A 17,905-nucleotide genomic window follows, 5' to 3' on the forward strand; every position below is an offset into this window, starting at 1 on the left:
TTCAGAGAACATCTCTGGAACACACGCACGAAGCAACCCCACCACCCACTGGCCAAACACTTTAACTCCCCCTCCCACTCCGCCAAGGACATGCAGGTCCTAGGCCTCCTCCATCGATAAACCCTTACCACCCGACGCCTGGAGGAAGAACGCCTCATCTTCTGCCTTGGGACCCTGCAACCCCATGGCATCAATGTGGATTTCACCAGTTTCCTCATTTCCCTCCCCCTACCTTATCCCAGTTCCAACCTTCCAACTTGGCATCGCCCTCTTGAACTGTCCTCCCTGTCCATCTTCCTTCCCACCTATCCGCTCCACTCTCCTCTCTGACCTATTACCATTATCCCCAACTTCATCTACCTATCGCACTCTCAGCTACGTTTCCTCCCAATCCCCCCCCCCCCCCCCATTTATCTCTCAGCCTCCTTGGCTGACAAGCCTCATTCCTGATGAAGGGCTAATACCTGAAACATCGATTCTCCTGCTCCTCGAATGCTGCCTGACCTACTGTGTTTTTCCAGCACCACACTGTCGATTCATCGTCAGAGCTTTCCAACGAGCACAAAGACACACAGTGATACACAGCACGGAAACAGTCCCTTCGATCCAACTCGTCCATGCTGACTAAATAAATCTGAATAAATCTGAATATCCTGAATAAATCTAGTCCCATTTATCAGCATTTGGCCAATACCCCTCTAAACCCTTCTTATTCATGTCCCCATCCAGATGCCTTTTAAACGTTGTAATCTTACCAGCCTCCACCAGTTCCTCTAGCAGCTCATTCCATACACTCACCACCGTCTGCATGAAAACGTTACCCCTTAGGTCCCTTTATATCTTTCCCCTCTCACCTAAACCTATGGACTCACCCAACCCGGGGAAAAGACCTTGTCAATTTACCCTATCCATGCCCTTCATGGTTTTATAAACCTTTATAAGGTCATCTCTCAGCCTCCAACACTCCAGGGAAAATAGCCCCAGTCAGCCTCTCCCTATAGCTGAAACCCTCCAAACCTGGTAACATCTTTGTAAATCTTTTCTGAACCCTTTCAAGTTCCACAACATTCTTCCTATAGCAGGAGACCAGAATTGAATGCAGTATTCCAAAAGTGGCCTAACCAACATCCTGTACAGTCACAACAGATCTCCCAACTCCTGTACTCAGTATATTGACCAATCACGGAAAGCATACCAAACACCTTCTTCACTATCCTATCTACTTGGAACGCCACTTTCAAGGAGCTATGAACCTGCTTGGCTGGCGGTAGAGAAAGGCATTGCCCATCAGATCATTTATGCACACCTGGTCTCTGTGCACCACCACACACTGTCCTTGAAGTAGCTGTGGAAGGGGGAAGAGATGGTCAAACATCTCCTTTTGGAAAGAAATTCTGGAGGGAGATGCAGTAATTTTTGTCAATGTTTGTCCGGAGCAGCTCTGTGACACAGAACTCTGTCTTCTACGTGCTGTCCCATTGGGGACACACAGAGACAAACATCGACTGCTCCTGGAACCTGGTGAAAGATGCTCTTTGCTCTTGCAGTGTAAAGAGTTGACCTTGACTGAGTGTTGCAGACTGACACATTCCAAGGTCCAGGGCTACATGCTAAGGGATACACCAAAGCTTGGGGCAGCTGACACTAAAGTGCAGTGGGGAAAGACCACCATCTAAAGTCTTTCTGCGTAAGTACAATGGGGTTCCATTCAGTTATTATACCCACTCAGTGTCTCAATGTATGTAAATATAGTGCTGTACGAGTAAGAAATGCCTTGAATTTTGTTGGAATCGCAGAGATTGCCAAATGGTTGTTATTCATGTGCAAAGACTATACTAAACTGTTTCAGTAACTGAATGCGTATAAAGATTTGTTAGAAAAAAGTACATTTTTGCAATTGAAAAGATTAGAACTGCAGTCTACAACTTTGACTCACTCTGGTTGAATAAAATTGGCTGTGAATTTTCCAGTCTTGTAGAAATGGAAGGCAGCATGAAACAATTGGAAGTTATTTCAATCTATATGGCAGAACTATGAAATAGCTACAAAACTAAACAAGAAACTTGAACAACTAAGAGTAACAACTTCATTATCAGTGCTGGGAAAGAGTTTTATAAACTGTATTCCACCATAGATGTCACTGAGGGGTGCTAAAGACTGGAGAAAGTTTGAAGGCCTTGAAGACACAAGATATGGATTGTTCCTAATGTTATTTATGAACTGTATTTGTTGAATATCAGAACTTAATGGAAATATTGACCAGTATATGACACCACTGACACATCCACCTGAATCCTGAGAGTCTGGTTAACTGAAATATGATTTCATTAAGATTGGATTATCTCAGGCATAAGAGATCCTGCTCTGAGCATATCTTTTGAGAGAGGACAAACTTATTCTTATCAGAACTATTAACATGGGAAGAAGCTCCAAAAGAAAAAGAAGAAATGTTTGCAGAAGTGTCTGCTTATTTATGAAGGGGGCATGTTTGGAGAAATGCATTTGTAAAGACACTATACATTTGACTTGTCGTAGTCATGTGACCTCAGTTGTAAATGGTTTTCACTTTAGGATGAATAGGTATTGATCACACTACATACAGCAGGAGCCATTACTTTCTGGAGGGAAATAATTGAAATGGTTGGGGATTATGTTAAAATTGTATTTATCCTTATTTGGACTTGAGTTAATTAAACTTCAGATATTTCTCACACCTGTCTTGAGATATGACTGCTACATTTATGACTCCACATTCAGTTGGTCTAACTCAAATGCAATGGGACAAAAGTCAGTTTTCCAAGTGACATGACACCATAGTAGCTTATTTGCCAACCAAAGACATCTATGTTGATATTACCTAAAACACATCTTGGTATGAACTCCTTAATATCAGCATTTTCATTCTGCTTGTGGACTTTTACAATGGTTTAACGCCCACCCCCCACCAAACCCCATTGTATATGTTTCATCTTTGGCTTTAACATTACTGGTTTTGGTTTGTATTATTATTATAGTGAGTAATAGGATGCATTTTTGTCAAGTAGAATAGGTATAATTTAGAAATTATATAACGTGCAGTCATACTAAAATGATGCTTGTAACAGTGGGATGTTTATGATATTATAGATGCCATATAAGTACATTTCCAAAATGCGATTTGTAAGTTATGTTTGAGGGCTGAAAGTTTAATTAGTCTTTGTTCTCTTGAAACCAGAAGAACTTGAAATGAGTTGTTGATCCACTAAGCTATTATAGTAAGAGGGTTTTTATTCAAACTTGGGGATTGGTGCAAGATTGACAATGTGAGGACAATGTTATATACTGGTCCAGAAAAATCAACAATTTGGTCTATGGCGCATGACAAATAAAATTTTCATAAAATCCCTATAGTGTGGAAGCGGTCCATTGAGTCCACACCGACTCTCTGAGCAGCATCCACGCAGGCCTACACCCCTAATTCCTATCCCTGTAATCCTGCATTACCGACGGCTAATCCACCTCGCTGCACTTCCCTCGACAGTATGGGCAATTTAGAACACTAGGCCAATCCCCCAAACCTGCACATCTCTGAATGATAGGAGGAAATCAGAGCACCCAGAGGGAATCCCCGCAGACACGGGGATAATGTGCATACTCCATACGGACAGTCGCCCAAAGGTGGAATCAAACCCATAAAAGGAGAAAAAAAATCCATTCACTATTGCAAAATAATTTGCTGCAAATATACCAAACATCACTAATTTAACTTCCATGTGATATTAGGCATAAATTGGGCAAGTAATAGAGAGGAATTCCCTAAAGCTGAAGATCAAGGACACTCCAGTCTATTTTCTCTCACTTCCTGTTTGACATGTCAGTAATATGTTTTGATGAGTGCTTCAAAAAAGCACAAATAAGGACTACAGACCCATTTTAAATTTGATACACTAACCCTTGAAAGGGACCTTTTTATATCACAAACTCCAGGTTTGTACACCATATTTAGAAAACACTGAAACACACTATGATTCTACACAATAAATGGTCAGAGTCCAACCCTTCCTCACAAACAGTGGAGAGACACAGCAGATTGTTACCAATCCTGGTTAAAGTACTAACATAACAAATTTTAAAAATAATGACTCACAGAGATTTCCCATAGACTGAAATCCCTGAACTCACTACACTATTCAGAATGTAGCAGAAAAACACAATGAGCCAATTATAAATGTAAATTGCATTGCCATATCAGATGTAGTTACATTTACGTGGAATGACATTCACTCTTCTCTGAGCAAGTTCTGCAATTGTTACCCATTGTCCTTTTTTGGTACTACTTCCTGTTCCTCATGTCATAGAGACGCCAACCAGATATCCCAGCCCAATCTAGTTCCACCTACCAGCACCCGACCCATATGTTCATTGAATGCAAGAAAAGAAGAAATGTCAGGTGAAAACAAAGAGAAAATTATGGCATTAAAGTAATGCAATAGGAAGTCTTCTGTTGTTCTATTCTGGGTAAGAGGAGCTCATTTTGTTTTGTCAAGTCTTGAACAAGTAAGAATACTAGGTATTTGGATGCTCACTCAAAAGGTATGAGATTCATGAAGGGCTTAAAGAATGCACATCCAATCAGATTGTAAATTGTAAAATATCATCAAAGCAAAAAAAAGAAGGAAGACATGTTGCCAGGGTTGGAGGATTTGAGCTTTAGGGAGAGGCTGAATAGGCTAGGGCTGTTTTCCCTGGAGCGTCGGAGGCTGAGGGGTGACCTTATAGCCGTTTACAAAGTTATGAGGGGCATGGATAGGGTAAATAGACAAAGTCTTTTCCCTGGGGTCAGGGAGTCCAGAACTAGAGGGCATAGGTTTAGGGTGAAAGGGAAAAGATATAAAAGAGAGCTATGAGGCAACTTTTTCACACAGAGGGTGGTACGAGTACGGACTGAGCTGTCAGATGAAGTGGTGGAAGTTGGTACAGTTGCAACATTTAAGAGGCATTTGGATGGGTATATGAATAGGAAGGGTTTGGAGGGATATGGGTCGGGTGCTGGTAGGTGGAACTAGATTGGGCTGGGATATCTGGTTGGCGTCTCTATGACATGAGGAACAGGAAGTAGTACCAAAAAAGGACAATGGGTAACAATTGCAGAACTTGCTCAGAGAAGAGTGAATGTCATTCCACGTAAATGTAACTACATCTGATATGGCAATGCAATTTACATTTATAATTGGCTCATTGTGTTTTTCTGCTACATTCTGAATAGTGTAGTGAGTTCAGGGATTTCAGTCTATGGGAAATCTCTGTGAGTCATTATTTTTAAAATTTGAATGAGAAGCAGGGACAAATACCAAGAGACAGCTTTTATCCTATTGTGATTCATCTGAACCAAGTGTTTTCTACAATAAAGTATTCAGAGCACTCTACATTCTATAGCCATTATTGTTTCTTCCCTCAATCACATCAAGCAATATACACATACCAATATCAGTGTAGGAGCCAACTCTGTGTAGTGATTAAATGGACAAAGAGTCTGTGGAGTCAGCAGCAAATTGTTATGTGTGAACAGGTCAAATGCAAGTAAGATGTGGGTGTTAAGAATTTTAGATTAGATTACTTACAGTGTGGAAACAGGCCCTTCGGCCCAACAAGTCCACACCGACCCGCCGAAGCGCAACCCACCCATACCCCTACATTTACCCCTTTAACCTAACACTACGGGCAATTTAGCATGGCCAATTCTCCTGACCCGCACATCTTTGGACTGTGGGAGGAAACCCACGCAGACACGGGGAGAATGTGCAAACTCCACACAGTCAGTCGCCTGAGTCGGGAATTGAACCCGGGTCTACAGGCGCTGTGAGGCAGCAGTGCTAACCACTGGGCCACCGTGCCGCCCACAAAATGAGATGAGATGGAGTTTATATAGCTTGTGCAGCATTAGTGGAGTGATGTTTGATGGCAATGGAATGTAGATAAGGCTATCAGTGGCAGTATTGCAGTATTTTCCATTGAAGTTTTGTTAAATTGCATTTTGTACCTTTTAATTTCCACATTTTAGAAATGGTAGATGAAAATAAAGAAAATAAAGTGATGATGAATTTGTACTTTCTCAAATAATTAAAGAATATAAATAGTGGAACATTTCATATGCCCACTTTCAACATCATGTGCTTCTTGTTCATGTTTGGAACAATCAGCAAACCTTCTGAAGATGTCATATTCAACTCGAAATGTTAACTGTTTATCTCAATGCGGATGTTGCTCAACCTGTTGAGTTTCTCCAGCATCCTGTTGATAATTTATTGAAGTTCTACAAATCTGTCCTTATAGAAGTGTCTTGGTTTTATGACGAAGTCCTCTGGTTAAATTCTTTAATTGTATTGAGCAATGTAGCATTCCCTGCAAAATGTAACATTCAGAGTACACTCTGTTCCAGAATTGCTAATTGCTGCCATTCAATTTCCCAAGAACTAAAGGAGGGGCTGATTGTTCAGTGGGTCATCAGGACCTTTCAAAGGTCACAATGCAGAAATTCAAAGGTGAAAATCAGAGACTGAAATCAGTGAATGTGGGAGAGAGAAAGAGACAGAGCTTCCAATTAGATAGTTATTATTAACTGTACTGTTAGAAGCAGTTGAATGACGCAAGCTCTGTGTAGGTAGAGCGTTCAGCCAAGAGCAGTTGAATAGTTCAGACTGCAGTTGGGGCTCAGGCAATACTAGAAGACGGGAAAAATAACTAATCACCAGGCAGAAATGAGCTGTTGAGCTGTAATGCTGATAAGAAAACAGAACGGCATTGAGTCTATGAATTAGGGGGCCCAGTAAGAAGTCAAGATCAAATAGGATTATAATTCTTGGAGAAATTTAATAATCATTGATGACCTACACTGTCATTAACAACTGGGGGGAGTTACTGAGAAATCCATGGGTGTGTCCTGATTGCATTTGTTATGAGCTATGAGATGTGTGATAATAGTATATTCCCTGTATTTACTGCATGTTCATTTTGGGTGTTAAATTTGTATGTGTATTGGACGTTGTATTATTACTCTAACTTTTATAGTAAAATTGTTGTTCAAAACCATGGAATCTTGTGGCTTTATTCACTTCGTAAGTCACCTGGATCTCATTTTATATCTATTTTAAAAACAAAAAGTTACTGGTCCCTAAACAGATCATAATATAAAGTAGGTGATTTGGGATCGTAGCAGTATCCATATCAAAAGATCATCCCAAATGTAACAATTTGATAATTGCACTTCCCACACAAGCCAACTATGTAGGTTCTGCAAATTAAAATGCCATGCATTGTCATGTTAGGGTTTTACACAATTGATCCATCTAAGGTAGGACCTGCGTTGAGACTGTGTTGAAAACAGATTCCATCCAGGTTCTTAACAACAGAGAGAAAACATTTGTTTAAAAAAAGTCCTGGACACAAACCAGTCCCTGAAAAGTGAATGTCCTGTGTACTCATGCAATCATTTACCATATTTCCAGACTACAAATTTCAAGTTTGTGCGGTGTGGTTTTATTTTAATTAGTGAAGGAAGAGGAAGCCTCTGACTATTATTCCAGCACGAGTGGGTCATTCAGGTCCTCAAGTCTGCTCTCTTCTTGATAAGATCATGGCTGATCTGATTGTGACCTCAAGTCTATATTTGGACCTACCCCTGATACACTTTGACTCCCTTCTCAAGCAGGGATCTGACTCCACTTTAAAAATAATAAATGACCCAACTCCCCACCAATATCTGAGGAAAAGCATCTTGGAGATACCCAGTCCTGTTGAAAGGAGGTCTTTCACCTCATCTCCATCCTAAATGGGAGACTCATAATTTTTAAATCCTGTCCCCATGCTCTAGTTTCTCCTAACTAACAGGAATATCCTTTCAGTACATATGCTGAAAAATTCCCTCAGGATCTTATATGTTTCAATAACACCATTTCTCAATCTTCCAAATTCCAGTGAATACATGCACAAACTGTCCATCCTTTCCTGATAACTAGACCCGTCAACCAGGAATCTGTTGAGTGAAACTTCTGTGAACTTCAAACCAAACCATGCTCTGTAAAAACCTCCTTACATGGTCTAAGGACCTGCACAGATGTCAATGCATTCATCTCAATATCATTTCACTAGTTTAATTGTGAAAACTGGGCAACGTGGACAAGTTGGGTCGAAGTTTCATGAGATCAAACAATATTTTGGTTCACTATGTAAATGTATACATTAAGTGAAAAGTCATAAAAGCTCCTTTGTGTAGAATCAGCTTTTAGAAAGCAAATATTTCTCAAACCACTTCCTAATTGCCTAAATTTCTTAGCGAGCAGACAATGAGTTAAAAACAAAACTAGTGAGAGGTAAACTAACAAAGCACTGGGAATAAATCATAAGATTCTCAGAGATACTAAATCATCACAATACCTACTTCAGTGACAGAGTAAGCAGTACTAGGGTAGGGTTAGACAGCAACAATCACTATCAATGTAATACGATGAAGCCAAGCTTTATCTCTCCACCCTGGAGGCTTTCTGCCTCTATTTCGATGCAGGGCTTTTGCCTGAAATGTCGATTTTCCTGCTCCTCGGATGCTGCCTGACCTGCTGTGCTTTTCCAGCACCACTCTGATCTAAACTCAGGTTTCCAGCATCTGCAGTCCTCACTTTTGCCAGGTTTTAATATGTCATACTTTATTTTACTTAAATGTTTCAAGTATTTTTTCATAATTAAAAAGTTACAGCTTTGAGACCTGCGATTAGGCTTAACATTTATAATGTTCAGAAGAATGGTATTTGTAGAATGTGTGCTTTGTACATTCAAATTTCTCAGTGATAGAGCATCATCTTGTGATAACCTCAGAGTTATCTGTTGTACCCGTAATGTGCTGGTTTCACAATTCAAAATTATATTTCATCTAGATGCCCCAGAATTGCCGATATTCCCAAACCTTGTTGCACTCACTTAAAAACTGTGAAATCTCTAACATTTCCCAGCTTTGATGAAAGGTCTTCAACATGAAACATTAACTCTCATTTCACTTTCTTCACAAATGCTGCCTGACCTGCTGAAGGCATCCACTGTTTACTTTTGTCTTTTTATCACATTTTCGATATCCTCAGCTTTTTTATCTTCTGTTTTCTCCTGAAGAATTTTGAGGGTTTTTAAAATGAAAATGTGGTATGAACGTTGCAGAGTCACTCACTTATTTGTTTCGGCCAATGGGTTCAAATGATTTGAATTTGGATTTAGACGGAAAGAAATGTGACAGGAGAAATAACCCTGGAAAATCCTGGCTAATGCTAGAAGGATGATATCATCTTTGAGGTCACAATCATTGTATAATTCCAAGGGAAATTAAGTTGGTTTAAGACTGTGCAAGTAACCAGTTACATTAAAATGAGTAACCCTGTCCTAGAGTACACTGTGAGATAGCTGGCTATTACTTGCAATTTCGGTCATGCTACAAACGTCTGACATGATCACATAGCTCAAATCTAAATACTTTCCAGTTAATGTTGTAATGGTCAGGTATAAGCAAGCTATCTCGCCATTTTGTGCAGCAAAGCTTTGGGGATGAGGTCTTCTTCACTCTGCAGAATAGTTGCATCAGGATGTTTTACATACTTACAGTCCCAGTTGAATTTCAGCAATTGCTGCTATAATGTAAAATCAAATCAACAGCTGTTGTAGAAATTTGATGTGTAATGTGATAGTGTTGTAGGTACCGCCACAGCTTTAGTGAGGACACCCTTCAAAAGACCAGGCTTGTGAAGGTCAGCCAGGAGGAGCACAATACCATATCTTTTTAAAAAACTCATTTGGATATGTTAAAAAAAAGAGATTGCCTTAGATAGGGTGAGGAATGGAGAACAGCAAAAGTGACTTGTAAAAAGGATGATAAATTAATCAGAGAATTGTACAAGAGTTAAAGTCTGTAACGGAAAAGGTGCTGGAGACCTTGCTAAAAAGTGACAAAATGATGCTTCCAGATGCAATGAGAAAGTCAAAGTTGACATTGAAAAGAAAGCTGACGTTTAACAAGCCTTTGCAAATCTTATGAAAAAGGAACAAAAAGAGTACACAAGCAAATGCAGTGAACCTTCAAAAAGATCTTCAATAAGACCATTTATCGGACTCCACAAAGTTCAGGACATGAAGATTTAGGCCTGGCAGGTGGCACGGTGGCTCAGTGGTATGCACTGCTGCCTCACAGTGCCAGGGACCCAGATTCGATTCCAGCCTTGGACCACTGTCTATGTGGAGTTTGCACATTCTCCCCGTGTCTGCGTGGGTTTCCTCTGGGTGCTCCAGTTTCCTCCCACAAACCAAAGATGTGCAGGTCAGGTGAATTGGCCATGCTAAATTGTCCATAGTGTAGGTTAGTGTAGGATGTGTAGGTTAGGTGCATTAGTAGGGGTAAGTTTAGAGTAATGGGGATTGGGTTTGGGTGGATTACTCTTCGGATGGTTGGTGTGGACTTGTTGGGCCAAAGGGCCTGTTTCCACACTGTAGGGATTCTAAGATTTATAAAGTAGAATAACACCTCAAGACTGCAGAAAGGATACTTGAAGCATTGAGGAAATGTAGAACGGAGAGCTTGCAATAATTAGAGAAGATTGATCAGGCTGGGCAGTGCTCTTTTCTCTGGAGAACTGTGAAGAGTTCAACTGGATGGGGATTAGGAAATTCTTCCCATTGAAGCAGAGACCAATGTAAAAAAAGAGGTATGTATATAAAATGGCCATAAACAAATTAAATGAAAAAAAATGAAGAACCTTTTGCACAGATACGTGAGAATGTGAAACTTATTGTCACATGGACTGATTGAAACAGATAGTTCAATGCATTCAAGGAAAGGCTTATGTATAGGTGATGAAGTAAAGAGTAGAGGGATACAGTGGCAGGTTGGGAAGGGGTAATTAGAGTGGGATAAGCCTTATGTGGAGGATAAACACCAGCGCAGAACAGTTGGGCTGAGTGGCATTTTCTGTACTGTGGGTTTTATGCAGATGGCTCTCTACAGGCCATATTCATGTCTTAAAAATATGGATCATTAACATAGAACATAGAACATAGAAAAATACAGCACAGTACAGGCCCTTTGGCCCTCGATGTTGCGCCGATCCAAGCCCACCTAACCTACACTAGCCCACTATCCTCCATATGCCTATCCAATGCCCGTTTAAATGCCCATAAAGAGGGAGAGGAGAAAGTGAGGTCTGCAGATGCTGGAGATCAGAGCTGAAAATGTGTTGCTGGAAAAGCGCAGCAGGTCAGGCAGCATCCAGGGAACAGGAGAATCGACGTTTCGGGCATAAGCCCTGAAGAAGGGCTTATGCCCGAAACGTTGATTCTCCCGTTCCCTGGATGCTGCCTGACCTGCTGCGCTTTTCCAGCAACACATTTTCAGCATAAAGAGGGAGAGTCCACCACTGCTACTGGCAGGGCATTCCATGAACTCACGACTCGCTGAGTAAAGAATCTACCCCTAACATCTGTCCTATACCTACCACCCCTTAATTTAAAGCTATGCCCCCTCGTAATAGCTGACTCCATACGTGGAAAAAGGTTCTCATGGTCAACCCTATCTAAACCCCTAATCATCTTGTACACCTCTATCAAGTCACCCCTAAACCTTCTTTTCTCCAATGAAAACAGCCCCAAGTGCCTCAGCCTTTCCTCATACGATCTTCCTACCATACCAGGCAACATCCTGGTAAACCTCCTCTGCACCCGTTCCAGTGTCTCCACATCCTTCCTATAGTATGGCGACCAAAACTGCACACAATACTCCAGATGCGGCCGCACCAGAGTCTTATACAACTGCAACATGACCTCAGGGCTCTGGAACTCAATTCCTCTACCAATAAAAGCCAGTACGCCTTCTTCACTGCACTATTTACCTGGGTGGCAACTTTCAGAGATCTGTGTACATGGACACCAAGATCCCTCTGCTCATCCACACTACCAAGTATCCGACCATTAGCCCAATACCCCATCTTTTTGTTACTCTTACCAAAGTGAATCACCTCACACTTACCTACATTGAACTCCATTTGCCACCTTTCTGCCCAGCTCTGCAACTTATCTATATCCTGCTGTAACCTGACACATCCTTCCTCACTGTCAACAACTCCACCGACTTTCGTATCATCCACAAACTTGCTCACCCAACCTTCTAGCCCCTCCTCCAGGTCATTTGTAAAAATGACAAACAGCAATGGTCCCAAAACAGATCCTTGTGGAACACCGCTAGTAACTGCACTCCAAGATGAACCTTTACCATCAACTACTACTCTCTGTCTTCTTCCAGCCAGCCAATTCCTAATCCAAACCTCCAACTCACCCTCAATGCCATACCTCCGTATTTTTTGCAGGAGCCTACCATGGGGAACCTTATCAAACGCCTTACTAAAATCCATATACACCACATCTACCGCTTTACCCTGGTCTACCTCCTTAGTCACCTTCGCAAAGAATTCAATAAGGTTTGTGAGGCACGACCTGCCCTTCACAAAACCATGCTGACTATCCTTGATCACATTATTCCTATCCAGATGTTCATAAATCCTATCCCTTACAATTCTCTCTAAGACTTTGCCCACAACAGAAGTGAGACTCACCGGCCTATAGTTACTAGGGTTATCCCTACTCCCCTTCTTGAACAAGGGAACCACATTTGCTATCCTCCAGTCTACTGGCATTATTCCTGTAGACAACGAGGACATAAAAATCAAGGCCAATGGCTCTGTAATCTTCTCCCTTGCTTCCCAGAGTATCCTAGGATAAATGCCATCAGGCCCAGGGGACTTATCTATTTTCACCCTTTCCAGAATTTCCAACACCTCTTCCCTACAAACCTCAAAGCCGTCCATTCTAATTAATTGTGACTCAATATTCACATCGGCAACAATGTCCTGTTCCTGAGTGAATACTGACGAAAAGTATTCATTCAGTGTCTCCCCAATCTCTTCAGCCTCCACACGCAACTTCCCACTACTATCCTTGACTGGACCTATTCCTACCCTAGTCATTCTTTTATTCCTGACATACCTATAGAAAGCCTTCGGGTTTTCCCTAATCCTACCAACTAAGGACTTTTCATGTCCCCTCCTTGCTGCTCTTAGCTCTCTCTTCAGGTCCTTCCTGGCTACCTTATAACTCTCAATCGCCCCAATTGAACCTTCATGACTCATCTTTACATAGGCCGCCCTCTTCTATTTAACAAGGGATTCCAATTCCTTATTAAACCATGGCTTCCTCACACGACCCTTTCCTCCCTGCCTGACAGGTACATACTTAATATGTACACTCAATAGTTGCTCCTTGAACAAGCTCCACATATCAATTGCGCCCATGCCTTGAAGCCTACTTTTCCAAGCCATGCATCCTAGGTCGTGCCTCACCCCATCATAATTTCCCTGCCCCCAGCTATAACATTGTAAGCTTCTAGTAAATGCAATAATTGTGACCTATGATATAAGCTATGGCCATATGTATAGACAGAATGAATTGTATACTATTTAGATAGATTTAGATCCACAATCTATGAAGCAATTAATTTTCAGATCCAATTAGCAAATATATCTAATACTGGTTTAACATATCAGGCCTTCAATTACAATGGATAATTAAGTCATATGCTGTTCCTGATACAGTGATACAAGCCATGCAAGACCAAGGCTCTCACCAAATGTAGCTGAATTGCTAGGAATTCCAAGTGAATAAGTAGAGATTAGTATTCTTATTGTTTCTGTGTTCTTTTCAAATAGAAAAATCATAAATATGAGCAACCAGCACCATCCCTGAGACAAATGCAAAAAGCAACCTAACTGCTATCATGAATTATATTTCAGACACATGGATATGAGGATCATGTTTGTAGACTACACGGCAGAGTTATCCTGAAAAGTCAAATCCATTCTCGGGTAATTTGAACAGCAATTTGGGCCAACATTTCCTCAATCTGGAGCTGCAGCTGAAATAAATCATTTGTTCGCTTTTATCAAGAAATTCAAGTACAGCAGGTTACAGGGGGACGAGACTGCTTTAGCCAGGTCTGAAATAGCAAGTTGTTTCATATGTCACCCAACAAAAGAAGTGAATTGATGCACCTTGTTCTGATTTAGTCTGAGGGTATCAGTTGCTGCCCCTAAGGTGAGAACTGAGCTCTCTCTGGTGGATGGACCTGTTCCTGGGTCAAGATTCTCCAACTGCTTACAGGTGTAATTTAAAACTCCTTCGGAATGAGGGTTAATTATTTTCAAAGGCACCTTCTTAAAATCAAAGGTCAGAAGTGAAGATGTTCACCAATCTGATGGTTACACACAGTTTAGCAACATTTGTGACTCCTCAGATACCGAAGCAGACCATATCCAAATGCAACAATATCCAGGCTTGGCCTGAAAAGTGGCAAGTAACATTTGCATTTCACACATGTCAGACAATGACCATCTTCAATAACCACAACACCTTTGACATTCATGGGTATTACCATCACTGAATCCCCCACCATCAATATCCTCGGGGTTACCCTTGGCAGAATCTAAACTAGATTCACCATATAAATACAGTAGGTCAGACCCTAGAAATACTGCAGTAAGTAACTGACCTCCTGACTCCCCAAAGCCTGTCCACCATCTACGAGGCACATGTGAGGAGTTTGATGGAATACTCTCACTTGCCTCCAAGAAACCTGATACCATCCATGACAATGCAGTCCCCTTCAGTGATATCACATCCACAAGCATCCACTCCCTCCACTACTGATGTTCCATAGCAGCAGTATGTACTAGCGACAAGATGCACTGTAGAAATTCACCAATGAGCCTTAGGTAGAATGTTCCAATCCTACAGCCGGTACCATAGAGAAGAACAAGGGCAGCTGATATAAGGGAACAATGCCACCTGCGAGTGACCTTCCAAGCCACTCACCATCCTGACTTAAAAATATATCACCACTCCATCGATGTCACTGCATTAGAATCCCTTCCTAGCAGCATGATGGGTCTACAGCAGTTCAAGAGGGCAGCTCACCACCATCTTCTCAAGAGCAACTAGGCATGGGCAATAAATACTGGCCAGTCATAAGTGAATAAAAAAACAAAATTCTATTCTCACTATGATCAACTCTGATTAATTTTCTCTACCTTCCTCTCCTGACAGCTCACCGAAGCTGAAACATTCTCACTGCACTCTTCTGCCTGGTAAAAGGCTCCTTAAAACTTACCTCTTTGATGGAGACTTCTGTTACCACTCCTCAACTCTTGTTCTGTCACCGTTTGTTGCCAAATTCTGTTTGTTTCTATGAAGCACTTTGAGACGTTTTACTAGTTTACAGTGCAAGTTGTTCTCCTCCACTGAGAATCACACAGCAGTGCCAATTCACAAGCTCAGCGTGGCTTCGTGAAACCTTTTCCCAAGTAGATAACAAATGTCTAGCAGTAGCAGAACCACCAGCATGCACAAATGTCAGTATATAGTCATAGTCCATGAGATTCAAACTGCACCTACTGTCACAAAACAAAACATACATGATGTGATTGAATCAGTCAATGACCTGCAAGGACATGACTTTGAAGTGAGACATAAGCCAGGAACCAAGACAATTATATCGACATTCTGAGCAGCTTACCCAACACACACAAAGATCAAGATATTCCTCTCAATCTATGCAATGTTGCTTGAGGCCACGGAGTCGAAGATATTCAAGGTCGATCAAAGACAGAGGAGAACGAAAGAGAATACACAGCAACCAGCAAGCAGAGTATGGCCAAACTGCACAGTGGGCAGAGAGTGTGAGTTCGAAGGTCAAATGCTTGGATATCAGCAAAAGTTTCTCAAATATGCAAATAATCCACACCGTATGAAGTCATTCCTAATCACAGTGGCACATTGTGAAGGAACAGCCCAGTATAATACACACTGATCATGATTGGACAGCAATGTTGAGTGACAGCAACCAACAGCAAGACAAGCAAATGCCAAACACTTGGAACAGAGAACAATGTGTATTACCCCATAGAAATATGTGCCTTAGAAATATAATGTCTGTACATAATAATTGGAATGGAAACATTAATTGTAATAAATGTCTGTTGGATTTTTCATATCCCAATATGCACACCAAGTTTCTTAAATTATAGGAGTTAACATAAGCATTCCCACATGAGATAGAACAATCTATCGAAGGCAACTTGCATTAGTGATTGTATTTATAGCCTGAGGAAAACTCTTCATTTGTACCCAGAGAATCATTCTGATACATTCAGGAAAGTTCTTTGCAATGCAAGTGCTCAAAGCTACAGAATCCAGAGAGTCACATTCTTGGATAAACATCAATTATTAGCCCATATCAGTGTCAGTGAAAATATCATTCTCTTGTGATTGTTGATATTATGTCACTGCAGGGAAGGTAGAGACATCCTAAATTGAAGTGGTACTGAGAGTTTGCAAGCGTTCCCCAGAAACAGAAATTAAAAAAATTATACTTCTAGAAAGTAACAAAAGCAGTCATTTGGAATATGCAGGCAAACTCTCCTGGAACAGAAAAGACAACATCCCTGGGGCCATTGGTGACTGTTATCAGAGAGTGGGAATGGTGAATAGGGCTTGACAGGTGGTGCATACAGGAAGGGCATTGGAGTGAGGAGCAAGTGATTTTGAAAGCTGGTCTCATTATAAGATGACAGGCTGGGGCTGGCTGGCTGATTGGGTAAGCAGCAGGCCATACAATCACTTCTTTCAGACAAGAGTGATGCACCTTTTATAGAGAGATTGCAGTCACTGAATATAATCCCTGTTTTAATTTCTGGTTGTTGCTGGACATTGGAAATAGTTTAAAGGGGGAAAACAGTTGAACACAATTTTCAGAATCCCCTGTTTAACACTATTATTCTTTGTTCTGGACCCACTCTAAAGAGGAAATAGTAAGTCTCTTTCTGCTTTATCAAATCCTTATATAATTTTAGACATTGCAACTAGATCACCTTGATGTTAAGAAATAAAAAATGATTTACAACTTTCACAATCATAGGAAGCAGTCAATGGAGTCCACTGCGTTCTGTGGCACTGTAGGATATACAACAACCAATCTATACAAAATAAGCTCTCTTATAGCTTTCATGTAGTGACCAGATAATCTGTTTTGTTGTGAACGTTGGCTGTGGAGTAAAATCAACCAGGACATCAGGGATAACTCCACAGCTCTTTTTTGGCAAATCACAATGGGATCTTTATGTCCACTTGAGAAAGCAGCAGGAACTCAAGTTCACCTTTTATCCAAAAGACAGCAGCTCTGTCATCTTGACTTTGGTGTTCAAGCTCACAGCTTCTGACTCAAAGCAAAGTGTTACCAATTGAACAACCCATCTAAGCCTGCAATATTAAAGGAAAACAGTCCACATCCAGTCTATGCAACAGTTGTTCATAACTTAACCATTTTAATTTTGGTTATTTTGATGATTACCGTACTCCCTCCAAGGTTAATATGTCGTTCCCATGTGTGATGTCCAGAGCACATAACTTCAACCTATTCCAGATGTCTTGAGATGAAGGCTACACACACATTGGCTGTTTGTTGATTCACTGATTCTAATTATGATATGCTCTTCTCACCAGTAATCCACTGTTAAACATATCAGCGTGCTTCCCTTCTCATGACTCTTTCCTCAATTCACATTCAAGCCACTTACCTCTTATTCAAAACAGAAAGCCTGAGATCAGAACAATACTGTAGGTCAGATGGGTAGTCACAGCATGAGGTTCAGCAGTCACTCTTTTACAGTGTATAACCTTCCATCGTGCTGCTTTTAGATTCCTGGGCATCTGCCAAAGAGCAAACACAATTGAGAAATATTACAAGTGTGACTGTTAAACAGAAGGCAAACCATATGAAACAGATGCTGCAGGGGAGTAG

At 41.0% G+C, this 17,905-nt stretch overlaps 1 protein-coding gene across 1 annotated transcript in view; it reads right to left on the reverse strand.

Annotated features, from left to right (window-relative positions):
* The window catches only part of zdhhc23b (zDHHC palmitoyltransferase 23b), a 72,800-nt gene extending 57,063 nt beyond the window's left edge, over positions 1 to 15,737 (reverse strand). The window contains exon 1 of the mRNA XM_087992402.1: positions 15,623 to 15,737. The gene's annotated coding sequence lies outside the window, so the exon portion shown is untranslated. The remainder of the gene's footprint in view (positions 1 to 15,622) is intronic.
* Positions 15,738 to 17,905: the final 2,168 nt, after the last annotated feature.

The sequence above is a fragment of the Chiloscyllium plagiosum genome, unplaced genomic scaffold (genome assembly GCF_037043375.1).
Source record: "Chiloscyllium plagiosum isolate Xiang-an unplaced genomic scaffold, Cpla_swu_hap1 HiC_scaffold_12, whole genome shotgun sequence".
In the NCBI taxonomy this organism is placed as follows: domain Eukaryota; kingdom Metazoa; phylum Chordata; class Chondrichthyes; order Orectolobiformes; family Hemiscylliidae; genus Chiloscyllium; species Chiloscyllium plagiosum.